The sequence below is a fragment of the Pongo abelii genome, chromosome 16, assembly GCF_028885655.2.
Source record: "Pongo abelii isolate AG06213 chromosome 16, NHGRI_mPonAbe1-v2.0_pri, whole genome shotgun sequence".
In the NCBI taxonomy this organism is placed as follows: domain Eukaryota; kingdom Metazoa; phylum Chordata; class Mammalia; order Primates; family Hominidae; genus Pongo; species Pongo abelii.
In genome coordinates, this window is record NC_072001.2 from 83,796,450 (window position 1) to 83,816,250 (window position 19,801).

Sequence of the window (19,801 nt, forward strand, 5' to 3'; positions counted from 1 at the left end):
TCACACCTGTGGTCCCAACTACTGTGCAGAGTAAGGGGGCTGAGGCGGAAGAATTCTTGAGCTCAGGAGTTCAAGGCTGCAGTGAGCTAGGGTCTCGTCACTGCACTCCAGCGTGGGCAACAGAGGAAGACTGTCTCGAAAAGAAAAGAAACTCTATAAGATGCATTTCTTTTTCACTCTCTTCAATGAAGATTGCTATTTCAGTGAAGCAGCAAAATGCTCAATTGAATTAAGTGCTCTTTAGAACTGGACATTTAAAAAAGAGGAGAATACCATTTATTGGATGCATGGATACAAGAGAAAAGATAGAAATGTGATTGGTTGCCTAGCTCCTTCTGTGACCAAAGTAGAAGATTCTTGAGATCTCTCCTCCTTGTTGAGATACATGTGGTTTGCTGGTAGCTTCTGAACCACACCATGGTCCTGTTGGTCCCTGTATTTCTTGTTTTGAGCACAGCTGGGGGAGTAGAGCTGAGTTTTAGAGTATCAACTTAATAGGATAGATATAGCAGCCATCACAGCGGCCCCAGGCTGCCACCAGAATCCATAGCAAAACACAGTCTCTATTGCCGCTGTGTCCCAAGGCTACTGCATGGGAGCGGGTAGGGCTAAGGGAAGGAGGGGCTTGGTTCATGCAAGGCCATGATTGTTTGTTACTGGGTTGTTCCTCTCTTGGAGTCCATGAAGAGGAAAGGAGATTTCACTGCTGTTGACCTGGTTAAATTATCTTGTTTAGAGGAACCCATTTCATGAATTAAAAATATCCTTCTGGTTAGGTGCTATGGACCAGTTGTGTCAGTCAGCTCAGGCTGCCCAAACAAAATACTATAGACTGGGTGGTTTAAACAACAAAGATTTATCTTCTCACTGTTCGGAGGCTGGGAAGTTTAATATCAAGGGGCCAGCTGATTTGATTCCTGGTTAGGGCTCTCTTCCTGGCTTGCAGACAGCCACCTTCTTCCTATGTCCTCACGTGGCAGAGGGAGCGGGGAAGCGAGCTGTCTGGTATATCTTCTTTTCATCCTATCATGGAAGCTCCACCCTCATTCATGACCTCATATAAACCTTACTATCTCCCAAAGGCCTCATTTCCAAATATTGTCACATTGGGGGTTAGGACTTCAACATATGAATTTTGGGTGGACACGATTCAGTCCCTACCAGCAGCACAAAATTCTTTTGGATGATATTGTAGTGACCCATGTTTGGGGCAATAAGGTCATAAATTCAGGCAAAAAGGGTAAGAAAAGACAAACATCAAGAAGGGCATCAGCAGGAGGACCTGACCCCTGAGGCTGGGGCTCTGCGAGTGGGGTTTGTTCTGCTGAGACTTATGCACAGGAGCTTTGTGTCTCCCGTCTGTCTCTCTGTTGAGATGCATTTTAAGATTGTTTCTTCATTCACAGCTTAAATGAATCCTGTATTGGACTGTACTACTCCATTTTGAGGATGAGGGCCATTCTTGGTATGGTACCTAATATACAAGAGAGTTGTCCAGAAAACCTTAGTGAAAGGAAAATGGGAGTTTTGAACCTCAAAACTGAAAAGAAGGGAGGTTCTGCTGAAGGAGAACATGGACTTGAGGTTGCCAAATGGTTTGGGGAGAAAAAAATTAAGTTCAGTTTTAGAATACAGGGTGTGAGGTTAACTGTGAAATCTCTAGGTACACATATGCCAAGAAGTCGCTGAAGTTGATAGAATCACACACTCTTGAAAGGTGTGGGTCATTTATTTTAACCCCGTAGTCACAGCGGGAATCCTTATGATAAAGCCATACCCTGCTGCTTACCTAGGCCTTGCTTGATATATTTCTAGGGACATACAACTGTTTAGTTTACAAAGCAATGTTTTCTGCATTTAGACAGTCCCAGCTCTTGGATAACTCTCTGCCAGTCTTCAAAATCTGCCTCTGTGACAATTCTTTCTTGTCCATGGACCTGTCATCAGAGGGAATACCATCTGTATCTGGCCTCGTTTCCTTTGGCCTGTCTGACTCCAGCTCTGAAGGGTCTGTCTCTCCCACTGTCTTCTCCAGCGTTCACTGTCAGGGTCACCTGCTCATCAGCTCGGCCTGCTAATGTGGAGGGGAGATCTCTATTTGTCTGTTGCAGGTATCTGTGGGCTTAATGCAGTGCCTTGAACACCACTGCTCTTTGCACAATAAAAATGGTACTTGCTGAATGACTGAGTGGAAGATTCCGTGTGGGTCAGAGGGCCAAGATGTAGGTGCCTTCTTCCAGTCCTGAAAGAGGCTGAACTGTGGAATCATTCACCCTCACCACGTCGATGCGCAGACCCAAAGGGCTCTAGGGAAATTATTGAACAGTGTAATCAATATTCTTATGTCCATTGCAATTTTAACCTTACAAAGATGTCTTGGACATGATCTCATGAGGCATGGATATATGTGGTGCATAATTTACAGATGGAGAGGAATCAGACTGTTACCCAGTTCCATGGACTAGCAAGTGAGGAACCCGGATGTGGTCTCAGCTCTTCTGCCTGTGTTCTTATCCACAGGGTTGTGTCAAACCTTACACAGTAATTGTGCAGGAATTATCTCATTTGCTTGAAACCACTGTCCACTGAAATGTGCTCGGTTGATAAATGTAGAAACTGCGTCCGAAGGAGGGCCAAGATCACAAGGGAGGAGGAACTGGTAGAACTGAGACTTTAAGCCGGTCTTCCAAGTCCCTGGCACAGGATTTTTTTGAAGCAGACTTTTTCAATTTAAAAGGAGTGATTTCTGTCCTCTTCTGGAGGGGAGATGAGGAGGATTCTGAAGGAAACAGAGAACCACTGTTGGTTAAAAGCAAACATTACTCCTTTAATATACAACTCCCAACTTTTATTCTGTCATCTGCTCATATCCACGTCTGGTCTCTGGATCTAGAAATCGACAAATATAATTTTGCAATGTGTAATGAACTGACTCCTCAATGTTCATTCGACACATGTTTCCTGCCAGGAAGTGGATTGGAAAAGATATAGGATCTATCTGATACAAGATATGTCATTGGGAGATTCTTATTAGAATACTGTATTCCAAGTCACCCTTTAAAATAAAAGGCAGAAGAAATAGCTCGACTGATGCAGCTTTTCTGAACAAAGGAATGGTATGGCCTAATACTGCTTAGTTGAAGTTCCCGACTGTGATAATAAGAAATATATATTTGGTCTTCACCTGTTTCCTAGCAAACAGCTCCTAAAATCCTTGGAATCTCTGGAGTGATAAGAGTGTCTTTTGTGTATTAATGAGATGACTTGTGGCTGAGGCCCCTAGACAGCTTCAAGAACGGGCTGGGCCATGCTTTGTGCAGGATTAGAGGGTTGAAGCTTTCAGCCCCACCCCCTGACCTCTGAGAAGGGGAAAGGAGCTAGTGATCAAGCTAGTGGCCGAAGATTTAATCTCTCATGCCTTCATAGTGGAACCTACATAAAAACCCCTAAATGTTGGGATTTAGGGAACCTCCTGGTTGGTGAACACATGGAGGCGCTGACAAGGTGGGGCGCCTGGAGAGGGCATGGAGGCTCCACCCACCCCACCCCGCAGTCACCTGCCCTGTGCATATCTTCATTTGGCTGTTCCTGCATTGTATTTTTTATCCTACACTGGTAATAGTAAGTGGTTCTGGGAGCTGATATAGCAAATTATCGAACCTGAGAAGGGGAGTTGTGGGAACTCCCAATTTATGTTCAGTTGGTGAGAAGTGTAGGAGGCCCGGACGTGTGATTGGCATCTGAAGTGGGGCAGTTGTGTGGGATTGAGCCCGTAACCTGTGGGGATCCATGCCAACTCCAGGTAGTTAGTGTCAGAACTGAATCAAATTGTAGGAGATGTAGTTGGTGTCCAGAGAGGTGGAGAACTGGTTAGTTTGAGAAAAAAGCCCGCCCACTGACAGAGCCCCTGCCCAACTAAGCTCTGTACCACCAGATGTCATGACTGCCCTTCCATCCTGGGAAGTGGCAGAGACCCTGGCACCCCCACCAGGTACCTCATTCTTCTCCCCATTCTTCTCTCCTTTGGTAGTCACATCCCCGGGACATCACCGTCACCCAGAAATAACAGCAGGGAAGCCTGGGGATGAAAGTGCCTGTCCTTGAGGCCCCACCAGCTGTTACCAGGATCTGTCTGTCCTCTCAGAAGGCTTCCCTAGGTCACTCTAGGTCTTCTTCCGAGGATGAGCACCCACTTCCTGGTGCCACCCAGAGCTTCCTAGGTCCTCTGACTTGATACCTCAGCTGTAACTTGTGCTTTCCTGGGCCACGCTCTGTGCTGGATGCAACAGGCCATGTGGCTGTGTGTCTGAGGTCCTGAGTTGGGGATCTCTGTGGTCTCCCCACTTTCCAGGTCCAAGCAGCCTCCACTCTCACCTGTTGTCCATACCCGGCTGGCCACTTTTCTTCCAGACTCCAGAGTTAGGTTCACCTTATGGGAAAACAGGAAGATCATCTATGTGTCATTTATAAGATCAAACCAGATGATCAAAGCCATAACAAAGCTCCTAGGTCAAAGTTCCTCCTATCCTGGAAGCTCCTTGGATGTGTTCCCTGTTGGGATAGCCCAGGGCTAGGAGGAACCATCCCAAAGGAACAGAACCCAAAGCTACTGTAGATGCTGACTGTCCAGTCTCAACGGGAGCTGCAAATAGCCCCAGTCCCTCTGTGCTGGCTTCTTTGCACTCTCACTCTCCTGTCTGAAGGGCTGGAATCCGCCTGATTCTTCGCGGGTGTTGGTTGTGACCTCAGGGTTTTTCTTTGCTCTAGTGGTCTTTTTTGCCTTAGTGACAGAGAAGTAATCAGAACTGGGAAATGTGGGAATGAAGGAACGCAATCTCCTATCCTCTCTCCAACAATACACAGAACCCTGACAGCAGTTGGGCAGCCTGTCCAGGGCAGCAGTGGGCACAGATATGCAAATCCAGCACTGATCTTCCCTTAGTGGACTAACCTATGATCTTGCCCTGCACCTGCTGTGTGCTGGGCCCTGTTCTGGGTGGTGCATGTACATGGTGATGAATCATGCACTCTCCTTCCCCAGATTCTGTCCCAGGGTTTTTTTCCCACCAGCTGTCAGTCTGCCCATCTTCATTTATATCCTTCCTGGAATCCAATGTCACGATCCCCCACAAAGCATTGGACACCACTCAGGCACTTACGTGTACCCCTGAAGCCACCTGCCACCACCACCCCATTCCCTCAAAATAAAGACAACAACAAAACCAGAATCCTGAACCTTACATTTTCTTGGGGAGGCCGCAGCCTTGGGCCTTGTGAACAGCACGCCCCCTCTATCCTCTCTGCATGTTCTTCTCGAGGGCCTGGTGCTCTTCTGTGCAGGAGTATCACTGGGACCGTGGCAGTGGGATATAGAGCATTTGTAATCATCGTTCTTGCCACGCCCAGGTTATGGCCAGATCAGATCCACCCCCTCCCATTCCACAGCACAGGTCCTTTCCTGACCTTGCTCCTGCCAACCACTTCCCTCTGAAATCCCTTTTGCTCCTTTCCCGGTAACAATGAGGCTTCCCTTCAGGGTCCTGAAGAGGGCACACAGAGGGCTCCCTGGCTCCCTTTGAGCCTGTCCTGTCTCCAAGTCCCGAAGCCATTTCTGGATGGGCCGTAGTAGGGGAGTGGGCCAGGAGATAGTCTGAATAGGGGTCCTTACAGATAGGCCCACCTTCCTCTCATGATTGTCTGTTCTTCCCTTGGACCTCCTGGGCAGGCCCCTGTCTCTGCCTCCTGTCTGGCTGTTTTTCCAGGCTACCGGTTGTTGTCCCCACTTATCCAGCAGCTTCTGCAGGTTTCTCCACTTCTTTGCATGTGATCCTCATTAGGGGACACTGACCTACCAGCTCTCTCCCTTTTGGTGCTGAGGGCGGGCTTTGTTCCTCCAGTGCTTCCTCAAAGACTCCCTGGTGGCTGAAGCCCTCTCTCAGGACCTCCTGGTGGGGAGCACCCAGCAGGGGGCTGAGCAGCTGAAGTAGCTCTCGGCTGAAGTAGCTCTCTGAAGCAACCGGCCATTCTGGGGTCGCTGCCCAGGGCCGCTCCTCCTTTTCCTCCAGGGCAAGCTCAGGTATGTCAGCCTAAATGGCCCAATGGAACTGACCATGATCCTTGTGAAAGTTTTTCTCCACGGAGAATTGATGCTGCTGTCTCCTGAAAGCTCAGCTGCAAAGATTAAGGGTCTACTGTCAATAGGTAAAAATGCAGCATCTGTTTCCCATTCAACTGCTGCTCCCTGGAGGGTGTGGACTTTGATGAAATAGTGCACCCGCACCAGCCCTTCACCTGCATCTCTGGGGCACAGGGGGAAGGGCAGTGTCTTGCCCATCAGGTCAGCTGAATTAGAGGTAGAAGATTTCTCACCTCTTCTTAAATTTTCTGGGACCTGATGCTTAGATCAGAGGTTGGCAAATTATGGCCAATGGGCCGCATCTGCCCTGCCTCCTGTTTTTGTATGGGTCATGAGCTGAGAATAATTTTAACATTTTTAAATGGATGGAAAAAAACACCAAAAGAATATTCCATGACATGTGGAAATTATTTGAAATTCAAATCTCAGTGCTCATGCATTGAAACACAACCACACTCACTCATTTATAGACTGTGTCTACGGTTGCTTTTGTACCATAACTGCAGCATTGAGTAGTTGCCACAGAGACCTTATGGCCTTCAAAGCCTGAAATATTTACTTTCTGATCCTTCCCAGAAAAAGTTTGCCAACCTGTGGCTTAGGTGGTGCAGGTGGAGATGGATCTTCCGCTTGGGCTGAGGCCTCTGAGAAACACAACGATGTTCCCATGAACAGAGAGCTTGTCCTCCTCTATAACCAGAAGGTATGGTCTCACCATCACAGCTCAGCCTCCTGTGCTAGGAAATCCCACAGCCTTTTTCTTCTCCAGAAGCTCATGCTCCCCTGTCTTCAAGTATTGGAGTCCCAAGCATAAATTAAGACATCGAGGAGCATCCCATTCGGTTTATAGTACCAAATAGCATAAAAATAACACCTTAACTGCTTTGAAAAGAAAACAGATTTTAATGCCTTGTGTGTAAACATTTTTACTGTTTTGCATATATTTTATATTTGTAGAGTAATTCGCAGTTTAAAATTTAACACAAAATGTTTTTTTGGTGAATGATGGATGAATATATTCATCAAGGAATATATTCAACAAGGAAACTACTTTGTTTCATAAAACCTCTTAAAGGGGATTTTAGATCTGTGGAAGGATATGTGAGTTCCTTAATCAATTTGTTGTGTAAACAGCGGGTATGCCCACATTTTTTTTCCTTTTTAGAAAAGGCACTTTATTTTATTTATTTTATTTTATTTTATTTTTTGAGACCGAATCTTGCTCTGTTGTCCAGGCTGGAGGGTAGTGGTGCAATCTTGGCTCACTGCAACCTCTGCCTCCCAGGTTCAAGTGATTCTCCTGCCTCAGCCTCTCGAGTAGATGGGTCTACAGGTGTGCACCACCGTGCCCGGCTAATTTTTGTATTTTTAGTAGAGACGAGGTTTCGCCATGTTGTCCAGACTGGTCTTGAACTGCTGGGCTCAAGTGATCCACCCACCACCCCCCCGCCTCAGCCTCCCAAAGTGCTGGAATTACAGGTGTGAGCCACCACACCCAGCCTAGAGAAGGCATTTTATAGAAATAATTATATTTAAAGAATGAGATACCATTTTGTTATTGGAGGGGCAAAGGGAAAGCCTCTTCATTTTCTGGAGGTTTGCTGAAAAATCAACTCACAAAAGGCCGGTTAATTGGAGAAAATGGGTATAAATTTTATTAATGTGTACATGAGAACCTTCAGAATGACCCAAAGATACAGAGGAAACTGACCATTTTTATGCTTAGGTTCAACAAAGTATGGACAGCTGTGTAGATATAGGATTAGACAAAAAGGGCATGATCCAATGTCAACAGGCTGAGTGAGGAAACTCAGCAAGGCCTGTCTGTTTAGATTCTTCTTGGTCTTGCTGAACGTGCCTTCCTTCCTTCTGAGTATGAGGCAGGACCCTCTCTGGAATGAGGGTCTTATGACCTGCAGTCAAACAAGGTAGGGCAGATAGTTTCTTTATGGCCAGTTTTCACACAGAAAGGCAGAGGGAAAGTTAGAGTGATATCTTTAAGTTTTATGGCTGGCTTTGGGGAAAAAGGCTTCTGGCTTCCATGCCCTGTCCTGGGGCAGAGGGATTCTAGTGTCTGTGTCTAGCCTCAGGGGAGAATGGCACTAAGAGACAGGAGGGCAAGAGAAGATCAGAGAAATAAATTTTTCTTCTGAGGCCTTCATTTTGGGGTATTGTTGACTGAGTCCCAACATTTATGATTTTACAAGATTTCCTGAACAGGAAGTGCTCCTTTTTCTCCAGTTCACAATGTCACACTGGGCATCTATGGACTTGAGAATAACAGAATTGCCTTTGCTGCATGGATTTTCTTATGGACGTTTGCTTCATTGCCATTAATCTTCACGTAGAGTCAAACAGTAGCATGTGGCTACACCTAGAAACTTGAAGGCAGAAGCAAAGTCCAGAGTGACAAAGCCAGAGAAGAGAGACCTAGGAAAGAAAGCATTTGTGTGAAGGTGTGAGTGTGAGCTCCTGTGTGCTTTTTGTTGGGGAGGCAGAGCGTTAGTAGGACTCAGAGATGCCCAGAGGGGTCAAAGGAGTGGGGACAGAGAGCAAGCGATGGAGTGAGACATCAAGAGAAAATCGGCAAGTGAGTGGAGGAAGAGAGGGGACAGGTAGACCGGGAGAGGGAGTGGGGAGCAGAGGAGAGGCAGGTAACAGGGAGTGGAAGAGAGAAGGAAAAGGAGAGGGGATGTCCAGGAGCAGGATAATAGATTGAAATAAGGATAAAGCCACGAGCTCGGGTTAAGATAGGTAAGAAGTGGTACTTTCATGGAAGTTTTTCCTGAATCTTTCTGAGGTCCTGGGCGCAGGGTGGGTGGGAGATGGATACAACATGGGGGCTGTTTGAGGCCACCTTCTTTTATGTTTTCCAACTCCTGCTCCTGAGAGGCAGCACCTGGATCCTCACCTGCGGGTAAACCACTGGGACGTCTGGGGTCACTCTCCCCTCCTGCCGGTTGTCGCCTGTACTACTCTCCACGCTCACTGAAGCCCAGTTTCCAGGGAGCTCCCCAGTCCCTTAGTGTCTGCAGATACAGCCAACAACCAGCACTGCCATCAGGCCACCTGGCCACACACCTCCTGCCCTCTGCCTGCCCTCATCCTTTACTCAGCCAGGACACCCCATCGCCTCCTCCATAGGTGCCAGCTCTGCCCGAGGTTCTCTTTCCCTCTTGGAGTGATGGAGGCTGGCGGTACAGAGTACCCTTCCCTTTAAGTTTTGGTTCTCACTTTTGAAGAGCTCTGAGCCTCCAGGATTGCGGGCATAGTAACTTCCTCCTGAGAAGAGCCGTTATTGGGTCCGTCCCTGCTTCAGAAGCAGCAAGGTCCGTTGCTGCTGAGCGGAGGCTGCCCGGGCCTTTGAACTGGCTTCCTTTCATCCTGGGCCCTGGTCCTCCCTTTCCCACCCCTTCCCATAGAACCATTTGCCTCCCAGTCCAAACAGCTGCCCCCCTCCCATGCACATTGCTGACCCCACCGCCCTCTCGAATTCCTCTGGCTCAGAGGCCAGGTTCCCTCCCTCCCTCTGTCCACAGGAGCAGGCAGTACTAAGGATATGCTGTCCAAGGCCATTACCGGCTTAGAAGCGGGAGATGTGTGGGCTTCAGAGACAGCTTTGAAACGGCCGTGGATCACTTGGCACTGATTTTGCACCTGAATAATTGAGAACCTTGTATGTGCCTCCTAGGGCAGCACTCAGAGCAAAATTTATCCATTCATTGACTCATTTATTCATCCATGTCAAAAATACGTGTTGATGGTAAAAGGAATTTTAGGAGGTATGGGCAAAAAAAGGAAAAAAATGTGTTGAATGGCTAGTGCATCCCAGCTACGATGCCATGCACATGTGCAATTGTGAGCACATTGTCTTCAGCTAACTGCACCGGAAGCCTCCACTTCCTACAGCCCAAGTTATCCCCTCCTTCATCCTTCCCCCTCCCTGCGCAGCTCCTCTCCTTATTCAGCTTTCCCCCACCACCTTTACCTACAGACTCAGGGATGGGCCCCTTCATCTTGGATTGATGCTTCATCAGCCTGGGTGGGGCAGCAGTAGGTGAAGTCTCAACATCTTACGAGGTCTGGACTCTGATCTTACTGAGTTTCAGGATGCTGGCAGGTAAAGCAGCTGGGATCTGAGCAGTCACCAAGGCTTCTGGGAACGCCATTCTGTGGGGCCCACTCAATCTCAAACAAGGCGACAAGGAAAGCATGGCCATCACTGAAGGGTGTGGTGATTCCATACGACAAATGAATAGACACTGCTTCCTGACCTCGGGGAGTTCCTCCTACCTGGGGAAACAGAAACACACAGCAAGTGAAGGATTGTAACTGTATTGTGTTCCTTCACTACATCCATACAGATGTCCCCATCATGGTGCCACCTCCAAAGGGTTTGAGTTAAATGTACAGGAAGTGCATGTTGCTGTCCACTGTCTAAATTAGGAGTGACACTCCCAGGACACCCACATCCTCCAGATGATTAACCATCTGGTATCCTGGTGGGGGCTGTGTTTGCTTCATGACCTGTGTGGGTCCTGGCACCAGGAAGGATGGTAGCTGCTCTCATTGTGTCTGGACAACAATCAGTACACGTAGAGAAGGGGCACATGTCCCTGGTTATGTGGACAGTCTTCATTTGTGCCTGGGATTTTAACGTCTCTGCATGCTATCTGGTTTAGTATTTGTCCCACTCTCCTTCAAAGGTGTGGCTTTTGCATAATTGAGAAGGCCAGGGTGTCTGTGAGCCCAGCGGGCAGGACTCAAGCTTGACTCACCTTGTCTGTTACTTCCTGGTTAAACAATGTTTAGAATCCACCAACTTATTGCCTCCTCCAGAGCCTTCCACATCCGTCCCACTGATTGTCTCTCCTGGTTTGTGCTGTTTGGCACCTCTGGTTCCCAGAGCTCTCTGGATTTACCTGCTGTGTCACTTTTCACACAGCTTGTCCCTGGCTGTTTGCTGGTCCTTCTTCTCCCTTCTCAATGGGCTCCATCTTTCCTTTCTGTATATTCAGGGCCTTATACTGTGCATGGAATAACCTCAGTCTACCCTTTGTGGAGAGAAGTGGGCCTTCACTCCTCATTGCTCCAGCATCAGTGAGTCTCGAGATTGTGAAGGGAGCCACAGGAGGAACTGCATGCTAGTCAGGCCACTGTCACCTCTTGCCCCAACTTCAGAGCTGGTGGTGGTGTCTCCCCCACCTTGAATAACTCATCTTTTAATATTTTCTTTGCCAGAGTCTCACCCTCTCCATCTCTCTTATCCCATTTTTGTCTCCTCTCCTCTTTTGTGGCCTCATCTCCCCAGTTTTTATTCTTTCCTGAGTATTTCAGATTGTTTACTGTGCACATTTACTACTGTACTAATCAGAAAACCCTGAATATGATCACACCCAGGACATGGTGATCATGATGCTTCTTTCACAGTGTTGCCGTGCGGATTTACGAGCCTGCTCAGGGCCTGCCACCTCTTTGAAATTCAGTAGCTATTTCATTCTCGAATTCTGCCTTTTCCCCCTTTCATCACCTCTGTCCCATCCCTGTAGGGAAGTTTGCTTAGCTGGAGGTGGCTACACCATTTCACAGCTGCCGGCTTCTGTTCCCCTCCCTCAGCTCTGTGTTCCCAGTTCCTACGCAGCCTGCCCACGGAGCCAAGCATTTCACTTACCTTCGATTACATCACTTGCATTGCTTCCTGATCATAAGAGTATTATATTCTAAGTTTTTAAAACACAGAGATAATAGAAAATAAGTGGGCAGTAAAAATCCTATATAGTCTTACCATTCAATTATTAGCTTTGTTCCTTTTTTAAATGTATTTACCTACACATACACACACACACACACAGAGTCTCTTTCTCTGTCTGGATCTACACATATTAGAGGTGCGTTGAGTTAATTCAGTTTTCCTTAATGCTGAATGGCTGAGCATCTACGTTTGGCTCTGATTGAGGCTGATGCTGAATCATTGAATGAAAATATGACATTCTAACAAAAATAGGTATTGTTCTTATGTTATTTTTATTTATTAGGATTCCTCACATTGTAAAGTTAAACTCTAAGTCAGAAACAATTGTATCTAGACCTTGCCCGCTGCTAGATACTCCTGTGCATACCATGCTGCAATTTATGATACTAAATATAGACATTTGTTTGCAACTGAGTTTGGTGGAGGAATGAACTACATTGGTTTTGTTAATTATGTCTGCATTGGTGATTATTTACTACAGATGTTATGGTGTGATATGGGAGGTTTTTTCCCTTGTGAATTTTTGAGGTGGCACAGTTGATAAACTTGGCAATTAATTTGTCCTTATAAAGATATGAAGGATTCCAAATAAGACTTTTTCTTGAAAGATGCATGGTCTAAACAGAAACAGGTAGAAAAATTTAAAATCCTAAAGATTGTTTATTGTTGTGAAGGCCAGCATACCAAACAATTCCACAAAGACATAATTTATAATATACACTAATAATCTCTTTTATTCTGTTTTATAGTAGTATTTATGGTTCTGTACATAACTTGGCTCAGAAAGAATATGACAGTCTTTGTAAAAGTAGCAAGCAAATGTTTTGCCTCTTTTTTGGGGGGGGGACGGAGTCTGGCACTGTCACATGGGCTGCAGTGCAGTGGTGCAATCTCGGCCCACTACGACCTCCACCTCCTGGGTTCTCACGATTCTCCTGCCTCAGCCTCCCAAGTAGCTAGGATTATAGGCACACGTCACCACGTCTAGCTAATTTTTTGTATTTTTAGTAGATATGGGGTTTCACTGTGTTGGCCAGACTGGTCTCGAACTCCTGACCTCGTGATCCGCCCATCTCGGCCTCCCAAAGTGTTGTCTCTTAATATTTGTATTATTTCCTCACTTCCTATTAAATGTAACTATTTGTTAAAGTTCTTGATAATTGATTTGCACACAAATTTTGCATATAAAATTAATAGCTTTTACCATATGGTCAAAGATTATTGCACATTTCATTCTTGCAATAATATTTATATTTATACACCATCTGACTGGGAGAGTTCAAAATACATCATACATACAGGGAGCTTTTTAATCTGAGTACATCTAGAATGCAGATTTACATTTGATATGCGGACTTGAGCAATAAGTTCATGTGGCATGGCTTATTTGTAGTATTGATGTTGTTATGCTGTAGACGTAGAGATGGTGGTGACCTGAGTATCGTAAGGTCATTGATCATGCACAAGTTCAGGGATGCCAGAAATGATCTTGCAATAGGTATTAGACTGTTTGTCCTTTCAAAGGCCAAGGCATTCATTTAGAAGCCATGGCCAAATAATAGGTTTTGGGCAAATAGTGTAGCTGAAGCTGAACTTTGGTGGATCCCTGATAAATATGTTTGTGTATATGATTTTGTATCCTGCTCCATTAACTTACTCTTAGAATTTTCCTATAACATTATCTTTGAAATCATGATATTTAAAGGCTGAGTAATTTTTATCTGGGAATATTCCATAATTTATGAGCTTTTCTCTTTATGTCAGACTTGTTAGTTCGTTTGGTTTCTGTTCAACTTCCAACTGCCTTTGGACAGTCAACATGCATCTTGGTCATTCATTTTTTTCCCCTACCTTTCATATCCTCAGCCACTGTGAAGAGGTCTCTGCAGTCATTGAGAACTGGCCTCTTCTCTTTTATACAGGAAGGTCCCTCAGGTATCTGAAGACAGTTTTATCCCTCCTTCTGCCTCAAGGACTCTCCAGGCCGACAAGTTGTGTCTCACTAGCAGGTCCTCCTCAGTGAACCCTTCACCATCCCATGGTTCTTTCTGGTATTTTTGAATGTGGAGAATCAGAGCGTTGAGCCCTCCTGTGTACTCTTCCACCAGCAACCCATGCCTTGCACTTTCTCCTTCAGGGTCTGTCTGACTGCATGGGGCTCCTGATTCCCTAGACTCAGGTCCTGGTAGACCAGAGTCTAGGTTTTGGCTGAGACTCCTTCTAAGACCTCATTAGGGACATTCAGTCCACTGACGGACACCAGTCCTTCCAACCTAGATGTTCTGGGCTGGCTTCTGTGTGATTCATGACACACACTTTCTTCTGATGGTCTGCGACTTCTAGGTTTGACTCAAGCATGAGACAAGTCGTGGGTGGATGTCTCGTTGCAGTTAGACCTGTGGGGTCGTCTCGCACAGAGTGGGGCAGGTTGAATGGGTCACTCATCCTTGTTGTCTTGCTCCAGAATCATATCCTTGACAGCAGCCTCTCCACTTTTCTTCCATTGGAATTACTGGTTACCCATCTTCTTGCTGGGTCTGTTTTATTTTTACTCCTTATACAAATTTCAGCACAGAGATTACAGGACTTCAGCCCACAGGGTGGAGAAGGAAGCTGGAGTTAGTGGGTTCGGACACTAGTGGGAACATGGGGAGTGACACCATAGTGTGCTGTAGTGCAGTGCCCCTGTTCCAGAGGAGAGCCAGAGCTCTACCTGAGCCAGCACTGTTAGCTGAGGTGGGAGGGCATCTCCCCGGGCTGCCTTGGGACTGGTTTCAATTCCCTAATGCCAAAACCTGCCTGCCTACTAGAAGGGGCTCAGGCAGGCATCCAGGGCTCAGCGTCCAGGAAGCACCAGCCAGAGGAGACAGGACCTGGCTTCTTCTTGCTTTCCCGGGTCCAGTGGCCATCCTCTTCTCTATTGCAGAGACCCTGGCCCAGCCTGCTGATCAGAAAAGAGTGTCTTACAGAGGATCTCACAGCTGATTAAAGCCGAGCATGGATCTGCAGTCAGAGTTCTCTGATTCTCAGTCTAATGATTTTCTGTACATTGTGCTATAAAAATGCTACCCCATGGAGGTCCTTTGGGAATCATGTGCCCTGTCTTCATTCCAGAAGTAAAAGGGACCCTCCCTTGCTTGCACTTCAAGAAAAATCCTTTATTATCTCTCACTAAAATGTTTGGATAAGAATCTAGATTTTTCAAATGTGCATTTGTTATGGTTTCACAGGAAATCCAAGTAACCGATTTTTCAGAACCTAAGCAGTTAATGCTAGAAATTTTGCTGCAAATAAATTGATCAGTATGCAAGACAGTTGTCACGGCTGAATCATGGTCCACAGTTAAGGTAAACAGATCTGTGATGACATTTTCTGAGCAGAATACAAATGCAGCTACATTTCCTCCCAGAGGTTTCTGACATTTCTTCTACACGGATAACAGATTCTCCTAAGAAGGTGTTGGTCACAAGGAAGAAAGATCTTTGTTTAATCCCTCTGAAAAGGTAGGGCTGTGATATTTGATGTGCTTTCTATGAAGAGAATTGTTATAAGAGAGATGAATATTGAGAAGAGTGTTTTTCTTTGGTTAGTTGCCTGCCCTCACCCCGCTCCCACCCATGGAAAGAGCCTTTTGGTTTTTCATTTATTTGAGTGGCCATTAAAATATTGTGTGTTGTCATGTTGTGAAAGTTTGCATGTAATTAATTTTTTCCCAATGTAAAGATCAGGGGATATTTTTCTTACTTGGATTCACATGAAATGTGGGGAGAGCAAGATGTCTTTTTTTCCATTTCCTCCTGTTCCTTTCATCTGTAATGCTCTCAAGTTCCACATTTTTTTCCAGGTTTTCGCTGCCTACACTGTATTATAGGAATTCTACACAGTATGTCTGCATCTGAAATGTGAAATAGTCTGTAGCTAGATGCTGCATTATAAGCCAGATATGTTTTCTGTGTTATGGTGAACCTTACAAAATCTTTAGCTTGTACTGATTTTTAAATGAGCTCCAAACCTCATTCCAACTTTGTCTAAGAGCAGACAGTCATTTCCCCTCTGTGTGTAATGGGAAACAATTTCCTGAGGGGATATTTGCATCTGGAGTCAGACTGCTGCGAATACAGATATTTCTGTCTATTTGTGCATTTGCCATCGGTTATGATCAGGGATCCTGAGCAGAGATCTAGACAAGAGCGTTGCATTTGAGTGGGGGAATAAATCTCGATCTGTAGGGAATTGCAGTTGGGATAAAAGACCAGAAATCTCCAGGGACTGGAAATGAACAAGAAAGCATACCCCTCAGAGGGGGCTAAATTAATCTGCTCAGGAATTCTGGAGCGGTCAAAGGAACGCTTTTAGGAAAGGGTGTCTTTCCTATCGCGCTTCGTTCCTCCCAGAGCATTTTTTTGCAGTCCATTGCCAGGTTAGCATAGGGATGGTGTCCTCCAGGAAGCCTTGTCAGATCTTCCCAGCCGTCCCCAACACATGGTATCCAGCATCCCTCACAGCATGCATTTCTCAGTGTGAAATTACTGGGCTCTGTGCCTCCATCACACTCAAGACTGAACTTGTCAGAGGCAGGATTGGGTCCTTTCATCTCTGACCATCATTCAGCTTCTAGCACAGCCCCTGGCTTAAAAGAAGAGCTTTGCAAATGCTGCTTATAATTGAAACAGAGACCACTTCCTCACAGCAACCTCTGTAAAAGGAAATAATGTCCTGATGAACTCCATGTCTTAGTTGAGGAGACACAGAGGAAAATAGTGATGAAGCCGGAACTAGAAGTAGGCTGCTACTGAATGTGTGCCCCCCTGATTCAATGAACCGAGGCACGCATGAGCACTTGTACCTCTACTTTGCTGCGAAAGTCCTGTATTGAGCATGTGTGGCATGGTAGTTGTAAATATGCAACTGGCCCAATCATATTTTTCATCTGTCTCTAGAATTTTTTTGCCCCATACAGTGTAGGAGGATCAGGTGACCAAGGTTTTTTAGAATTTTCCCTTTTTGGGATCTGACGCCGACACACTATTTTGAGGCAGTGACATCATCTCTTTCCTCTGGCGTGCCCTCCTTGCGGCTCTATCATTCAGGCCTTGCCATCTCTCACCTGGACTGCTGTGACCTTCATTCATTCCCAGGAGAAGTCCAGGTACAGTAAGAATGAATCCCCAGGGACCAGACCTGGACTGGCTAGGGGAGGGGTTGTTCAGAGACAGGCCTCCTTGAGGAGTGATATTTGAGCAAAATCTAAACGACTGTAAGGAATTAATAAGGTGAAGAGAGGGAGGAGAGCTTTCTTGCCAGAGGACATAGCATATGCAAAGGTCCTGGGGTCAGAACGGAACATAGTGTGTTCAAGAAACTGATAAGGCAGCGTGGCTGGAGATAAGGCACCGTGGCAGCCTACCAGAGAGGTAGGCTGGAGAGGTGGGCAGTGGCCTGATCACACAGGAACAAGTTGATCATGGCAGGGAACTCCAGGCTTGGGCTAAGAGGAAAGAAAATGTGTTAGAAGACAGAGGCAAGGGCTGGCCTTGTCTGATGTGGCTTCTGAGTGCGGAATGAGTGGGAAGGACAAGAGTGGATGCAGGAAGGTCAGGGGCGTCCTGAGGCAGGCCAGCAGCAGAGCCCAGAAGATGGAGAGACCTCTCGGAGATAGCAGCAGGGCTTGCTATTGGATTGGAGAAGCAGCAGCGGAGGCAGTGCTGCTGCCAGGCGCCTGGGTGAGATCACCTAGGAGGACACATAGGATAGGAGGCTGCGCAAGATGCCCTGAGGTCTGGAAGAGGAGGAAGAACAGGCAGAGGAGGCCTAGGAAGAGGGGCCTGAGGCAGGAGGTGAAGGACGTGGGCCTGGAAAACCAGGCGAAAATGCTTGAGACAGAGCAGGGGGCCACATCCCCATAGAAGGTCAGAAGACCTTCTGCAGGGGCAGAAGAGCCACTGTTGTGAAGGCAGAAGGCCTTCACAAGAGTGGCCTTGTGATGATGGCAGCTCTCTAGTGGGGTGGCAGATGAGTCTGACTAGAGAAGGTTGAAGGAAGCATGGGAGGCGAGGAACCGGCAAAGGGAAGCAGCTCTTTGGTGGTTTTGCTTCATGAAGGGAAGCGGATTACTTTTCCTTGTGTAATGGAAAATTCGGCCTTGGCTTTTCAGATTGATTTGAATTTTGATGTGTGTTACAGAATGCGTTCATGTTTCTATGCTGTACCAGATGCCTGTCTTTTCTAAATGTGGCAAACCCTCAGCTGCATGGGGAAATCGAGGTGAGGGTCCTGTTCTTCACACCCATTTCAGATGAGTTCCTTGCCAGGCGCTGCTTGGGCTACCCGTGGCGAACTGGAAACAAGAGGGGATGGATGACTTGTCCAGGATCCCTGGGTTACCTTCCGAAGGGTGCATAGGGCTGTGGGGTCCCAGGGCTGTGACAAATGCAGGGCACACTTCCCCACTAAGGCGAAGCTCTTACCATCAGCGAGGAGGAAGCTGTTCCCTGTCAGGTCCGGGGTGGGCGGTGTGTGTGGTTTGTGTGTGTGTGGTGTGTGTGTGTGTGGTGTGAGAGAGGTGTCTGTGGTATGTGTATGAGTAGTGTGATGTATGTTTGTGGTGTGTGTGTGGTGTGTATGTTGGTTTGAGTGGTTTGTGTGGTGAGATTTCTGTGAGTGGTGCATGTGTGTGGTGTATGCATGGTGTGTTTATTGATGTGAATGGTGTGTGCATGTGTGGTTTGTGTTGTGTGTGGTGTGTGGGGGTGTGTGTATATGAGTGATGTATGAGCAATGTGTGTTGTGTTTACGAATGATGTGTGATGTGTGTGAGTGGTGTGTGTGTGTGGTGTATGTGTAAGTGCATTGATGTGAGTGGTGTGAGTGGTGTGTGTGTTGTGTGTGTGAGTGCTGTGTATGTGTTGATGTGAGTGGTGTGTGTGTGGTGTGTCCAAATGGTGTGTGTATGTGAATGGTGTGTATGTGTGTTGTGAGTGGTATATGTGTGGTGTGTGTGTGAATGGTGTGTATGTGTTGAGTGACGTGAGTGGTGTGTGGTGTGTTGGTGTGAATGCGAATGGTGTGTATGTGTTGAGTGACGTGAGTGGTGTGTGTGGTGTGTTGGTGTGAATGCGAATGGTGTGTATGTATGTTGCTGTGAATGGTGGGGGAGTGTGGGGTGTGTGAGTGGTGTGTGATGTGTTGGTGTGTGTGAATGGTGTGTGTCGTGTGTGTGTAAATAGTGTGCATGTGTGTCGATGTGACTGATGTGCGTGTGGCATGTGTGTGAGGGTGTGTATGTGTGTTGATGTGAATGGTGTGTGTGGGTGTGTGTGACGTGAGTGTTGTGTATGTTGATGTGAGTGGTGTGTATGGAGTGTGTGTGGTGTGTGTCAGTGGTGTGTATATGTGTTGATGTGAGTGGTGTATGCGGGGTGTGTGGGGTGTGTGAGTGTTGTGTATGTGTGTTGAGAGTGGTGTGGAGGGGTGGGGTGTGTATGAGTGATGTGTATGTGTGTTGATATGGGGTGTGTGCAGGTGTTGTGTATATGTGTTGAGAGTGGTGGGGTGTGTGGTGTGAGTGGTGTGTATGTGTGTTGATGTGAGTGGTGTGTGTGGAGTGTGTGGGGTGTGTGCAGGTGTTGTGTATGTGTGTTGAGAGTGGTGTAGGGGTGTGTGGTGTGTATGAGTGTTGTGTATGTGTGTTGATGTGAGTGGTGTGTGTGGAGTGTGTGGGGTGTGTGCAGGTGTTGTGTATGTGTGTTGATGTGATGTGTGTGGGGTGTGTGGGTTGTGTGTGAATGTTGTGTATGTGTGTTGATGTGAGTGATGTGTGTGGGGTGTGTGCAGGTGCTGTGTATGTGTGTTGATGAGAGTGGTGTGTGTGATGTGTGCAGGTGTGTATGTGTGTTGATGTGAGTGGTGTGTGT

General features: G+C 46.7%; 1 protein-coding gene and 1 pseudogene across 5 annotated transcripts in view; one reads left to right on the forward strand and one right to left on the reverse strand.

Annotated features, from left to right (window-relative positions):
- ARNT2 (aryl hydrocarbon receptor nuclear translocator 2) overlaps positions 1–19,801 on the forward strand; it is a 199,315-nt gene that overhangs the window by 21,480 nt on the left and 158,034 nt on the right. Inside the window, exon 2 of one of the 5 annotated variants that reach the window (XM_054531715.2) lies at positions 6,713–6,839. The exons of the other annotated variants lie outside the window; for them this stretch is intronic. The gene's annotated coding sequence lies outside the window, so the exon portion shown is untranslated. The remainder of the gene's footprint in view (positions 1–6,712; positions 6,840–19,801) is intronic. 5 annotated transcript variants of the gene reach the window in all.
- Positions 10,356–19,121, reverse strand: LOC112129052 (uncharacterized histidine-rich protein DDB_G0274557-like; annotated as a pseudogene).